This window comes from Poecilia formosa, unplaced genomic scaffold, assembly GCF_000485575.1.
Source record: "Poecilia formosa unplaced genomic scaffold, Poecilia_formosa-5.1.2 Scaffold2224, whole genome shotgun sequence".
Classification (NCBI taxonomy): domain Eukaryota; kingdom Metazoa; phylum Chordata; class Actinopteri; order Cyprinodontiformes; family Poeciliidae; genus Poecilia; species Poecilia formosa.
In genome coordinates this window covers 19,477-25,000 of record NW_006802163.1, presented here as the reverse complement: position 1 = coordinate 25,000, position 5,524 = coordinate 19,477, and the positions used below count along the sequence as shown (strand labels likewise).

Below are 5,524 nucleotides of genomic sequence, written 5' to 3'. Positions count from 1 at the left end.
GCGCACCATTTAGATGTGGGCCATACTGCCAAAAAATGATTATATTTTTAGATACCACAATAACGATATCACAGAAGATACTCCGCATTTTCTGACTTAAAAAAACTGATTTGGTCAAAAACAATATGTAACATCGTACCTTTTTTTTGGTTTGTTTTATGTTTTGTTTTGTTTTTTTACTTTCCTTTGCAAACAGTCCCCAGAATGAAAAAAGTATTTATATGAAGCAGCAGGGACCAATAAAGCGCGAAGCAGCAACTTAAAATAAAAAAGGGGTTCTTTATTATCCAAAAGAACTATTTTCTTTTGCAAAAATAATAATAAAAAAAAGAAATTTCAAGAGCAAATATACAGTCTTTTGTTACGTAAACCGTCCGTAAGATACTAGTTTAAAGCTCCTAACCAACGACAGCTTCAATAAAATGGCGCATTAACAGCATTGCTACACTACAGCTTCGCGGAAACCTGAAATAAGTTCGTGTAAAAACAGCTGTGGCACCTCGACAAACAGGGCGACATTACGTCAACGTCATTACTTTAGCTTTTAAATGGAAAGTAAAACATTAATTACCGAAAATCCTTAATCTTACCTTTAGTGGCCGTAAACGTCGTCTTTCCCAATGCGGTTCAAAACCGTCCTTCTCTTCCGTTTTCCCAGGCCAGAGTGCGCTAAACGAGACAGTTTTTTATTTTCCAACTTTCCGTATTTTCAGACGTCTCTCTGTTACAACAGCACCATACGGTGGCAAAAACAAGGACTACAAAGAGTAGGTGAAATAAAAGCAAAATAAGGTTTACAAAATATATTTTCCAGCTACCAGTTTTTCACCTGGTTATATATAGATATGGACAAAATGACACTATACGTTTAATGCGTTAAAGAAATTATAGAATAAATAAACATAAATATTAACCAATTTTGGCCCAATTTTTTTTAGTCTGAAATTAGCTCCTAAATGTAAATATAAATACTTACATACACAAATGAAACAAACTACTGTGGTTGAAAAGAACATAAGTTTTACATGTTAATAAGTGTTTCTCCCTCATGTCTTTTAAGAACTCAAACCTTTTGTGCAAAATTAAGAATGTTTTAATAATAAAAGGACATATTACTTCTAAAGATTCTCAACACCAAAATATATGTCATAAAAGCAACTTGAAAAAGGTAAGCCTGTGCTCACTTCCTAATGATCAGGAACTTTGTTCATTTTCATTTCTTCAATCCTTTCTACGTTTTGATTTGCAGGTTTCACGTTTCCGCCGCAGTACGACCTGCAGTTTGAAAGAAATCCGCTGCAAATGGCTTCCCATCGTTAAAAACGTCGAGTCTCCGTCAGTCAAACCCGTCAGTCCCCTTAAACAAGATTCAGCTTTCATGAAAACACCGCTGTGCTGACAGGAGCCGGTCTGCACAGCGGAAGTGACATTGTCAGGAAATCTGATGTTTTCTGGAGCCGCGAACGCATCATGATGAGATCAAGCGCTGCTGCGGGCTTTATGCGGCGTGAGAAGTTGGAACCACAGCAGGGATGTTGTTGGCTACAGGAAAACAGCTGACAGACACCACAGGAGAAAAATCTAGACAACATTTGCCTCTTCTGTAGGTTCTCCTTTTTAGCATAGATTTTGCTATATATAATTCTCTAACATCAACAAACAAAGTGTCTTACAAAAGGGGTGTCCAAAAGTGAGGCACGTGGGGCCATTTGCGGGCCCTGAATGATACAAATTTGTCTGATGCAGATGAAGACTTTTTTTATTATTATTACTTAATTAGGACAAAACTTTTTCAAATAAAGAGTGACCTTAATCATGTTCTTATTGCAGAGAATCGACCACTTGTTTTTCCCAGTTTTCTCCAAAATAAATGAGTAAATGAGTTGCCTTTCTTTCAATAAATAAATTATGCAAAACCCTTTTGACAGTTTGAATCTACAATGATTCACACACACACACACACACACACAAAATCTGACTGTTTTCTTTGTTTTATTCAAATATTGCATGCCTGTTGTTATTTTTGAGTAGGAAACAAATTACCAATAAAAGTTTTAATATTTAAAAAAATGAGTTGATTTTGGCCCGGGTAATATAAAGTTCTTTATTGTTTTCCTTTAAAAAAAAAAACTTAAGCAAAAAAAGATACAGTACGTCTGAATAGCTTTACAGAACTGCCCAGTAATTTGGAAAAATAAACATTTTACTTGAAATATTTACGAGTCTAATTTTGCTACAAATTGAAACTTTGTTGTTACAAGTAAACTATCGGAGATCATGACTTCCTTCAGACGCACATTCCATCTCATCCTGCACCCTCCCCTGTTTTTTCCCTCTACCAAAAAAAGGGCTGTTCCATTTTACTGTCGGAGACTATGATTTTTCATGCGATGGTGGTATAGTGGTGAGCATAGCTGCCTTCCAAGCAGTTGACCCGGGTTCGATTCCCGGCCATCGCAACTTGCTTTTTGTACCATTTGATCCATTTCTCCCCTGCTTCTTTTTTTATGTAATTACTGATGCGTCATAGCCGTTTTTACCATATATTTAGACCAATGACGTCACACGTCTACATTGCGCTTGAGGGACAAGCTGAGGCGCTCCTTATCACCAGTAACCTAACCCATTAGCCAGACTTTGATGTGGCTTTTGTTCTGGCATTAGAAAACGTTATTTTTCAATCGGTGAGCTCTTCCAAACGAAGTTGAAATACTCGCTGTCTCCAGCAGATGGCGCAACCCAACAGAAAATATCAGCAGTTATCATCAAATAAACTGCAATTACTTAACATAGTACTTGGCGTTATTCTAGCCTGATGCAAGCTAGTGTATGAGCAATAAAACACACGTTTGGTTTGAGACAACAGCACATTTTTGAAAATATTTTTTGAAAACATACCTATAGCTTACAAAGTTCAGCATAGTGAGCGCCAGAATGTGATTGGCCTGATAGTTACAAAAGAAAATCAAATGACAGCACTAATTTAAGACATAAATTATAGATACAGCTAAGTGAGTGCACATATCTCACTTATTCTGTAAGAGCAATACTTTTTTTAAATTACAGGAGTCACGTGATCAACAACCGGCTTTTACTTCTGGCGGAAAAGACGGAGAAGACGACAGGAAGTGGTAAAAGGATGACAACGCGGCATGTTTTTTTAACGACTTGTCGCGTGAATAAACTTATTCACGTGTGATTTTAACTCATATTTAATAAAAACAAGGCAATTGTGAAACGGTATTTTCAATATTAGTGAAATACTGACTAAGCTTTGTGCACAGTTGTTATGGAAACGGAGCTAATGCGGCCAAGACTGAAAGGGAGAGGAAGGAGACTTTTAAAAACTAAATAAATTTGGAGCAACTCCTATTATACTGAATAGTGAATATTGGATCACACTCCTGCTTGATCTACTCTGCTTTATATTACCATGTAAGATTCAATCCCTCATGTATGATGCAGAATGCCGCTTATAGGGGTATGATTGACAGTGGAGTCATGTTGACACATTTCTCTGTTGCTTCAATCATGTGAAATAAAAGACAACAAAGTTGTAACCTCCAAATAAAGGAATAAAACTAGACTACACTGTAATATTAAGATATGCTGGGAAAAACCCATCACAAAAAGCTGAAAAGCCAAATGTCATTTTTAAAAGCTACTGTATTCAGTTTACTTGCCTCATGCACAAAAGTGCATAAAAGATGTAGCATTTAAAGGCTGCTCCTTCCACATTAACAGCTTCATCAGAAATAATAAGTCATGTTGCATATAGGCTGCAACGCTTTGATGTAAACGGAGAGCAATCAAAGCTCCACCTACATGTTTTCTGAAAGTGTTCAAAGCAATGATTCAGCTTTTTGATGCTCTTTTAAATACGGAGCTGCAGCCAGTGGGGGAGGAGCGGCGCTGTCAGCCGTATTCTTAATTGGAATTTTATCATGTTTATGCTTCTTTTATCCCGTTTTTGATTGAAACCAAACACACTCCAGGCTTCTGTGACGTGCAGCATTCAAAGCTCGCTCTCTTTGTAATGCTCATATTTAGACAATGGTGCTGTCAGTCCAGGTTTGTCTTATCTATCAGGCATTTAGACTGTATTTATTAAGAAGACATCTCACATTGTAGCAGTTTTCGCTTCTCTGCATGGACGAAAGTGCATTTATTGGACATCAAAAAATTTTGTTTCGTTATTTTTCAGACTTCATCTCTGCAAGATTTCATTAAGCCAACGCTGCACTCCAGTTCCCTTGGAAGTCAGAACTCCGATCTGAGTTTGACGTCAGAAATATAGTTGGAGAGGTCAGGTTTCTAACATGGCGGCCCCCATAGACATTGTTCTCAATATTTCTTACAACCATTATTTTAAGCTTTACTTCTCATAAACAAACACCACTTTGAATCACTCTGATCTACAGTATTGTCAAGGATATGCATAACAGTTTAAATGATCATCTCTTATAACCTTTGGGCAGTTCAAGTCAATTTTAAAAGACAGAGACATCAGCTCATTTGGCTCCTGTAACTGCCCTAATGTTTAACACTATGTCTCTCGTTTGCGTGATCATGTGCGTTGGTCTTATGCTACTGTTTGGCCATGTCACTTTTGGAAAAGAGGTTTTAATCTCCATTGTGATTTTTTTTAAAGTATACAAACATACATTTGTGAGCAGAGCAGCAAAGTTGAGTCAAATCCTTACCGATACCAAGAAGCATATTCTGCTATTGACTGTCGTTAGGTGATGTTCTCATTGGATCAGAAGACTAACTTTGAAAAATTGAGATTAATTAGCAATTTTTAAGTTCATTCATGTAACAAGCAGTGAGGTCACCAGCTTGGTCACATGCTACAGTGAGATGGAGTCCCATTCTTCAAACAGCACATTTCTTGCAAGTAAGACTGGCACAACCGGTGCGCCCAAGTTGATGCTACGAGTCTTCAAAGAGGTTGAAGTCAGGAGTGCAGACAGGCAATTCCAGCATCTTCACTTCCCCAAAATATAGAAGTAATCACTGATAAACCCCGCTCTGTGGGGGGAGAGATCAGACAGCTCAGAGAAGAGAGTTTTCTCCCTAAGAGTGGAGATGTTGCCCCTGACTTTAGAATCTCATCTGGACGTCTCTGAGTCTGCACTGATGTCGCTTTTAATGATAGCAAGCCTTGCTCTTCCAATTAGAGAGGTTCAGACCTTCACACTGCCTCCACCTAAGTTGTTTGAGGATTTGGCAACCTGCATCCAACTCTGCTGCTCAGCTAATAAATACATTTCCCTTACAAATGTAAATAACCATAAACAATGGAAGACTTTTTGCCAAGAGGCAACAAAGAAATAACCAACTGAACCCATCTACCCTTACCTTGTTTACTACTTACAGATACATTTTTGGTAGGGTTGCAACATTCTTTCAAAAGTCATTACACTAAACTAAGTTCTTAAAAGTGTGTTATTGTTAAAAAGTGTTTTTGAGAGCTCTAACTCTTTCTAAAAGACACGAAACATTAACACACTGACAAAACATT

The 5,524-nt window shown here is 37.4% G+C and overlaps 1 non-coding gene across 1 annotated transcript; it reads left to right on the top strand.

Moving 5' to 3' along the window:
* Positions 1-2,387: 2,387 nt before the first annotated feature.
* Positions 2,388-2,459, top strand: trnag-ucc (transfer RNA glycine (anticodon UCC)). Its single transcript has one exon. It is a non-coding gene; the product is annotated as a tRNA-Gly (tRNA).
* The last annotated feature ends 3,065 nt before the right edge of the window (positions 2,460-5,524 follow it).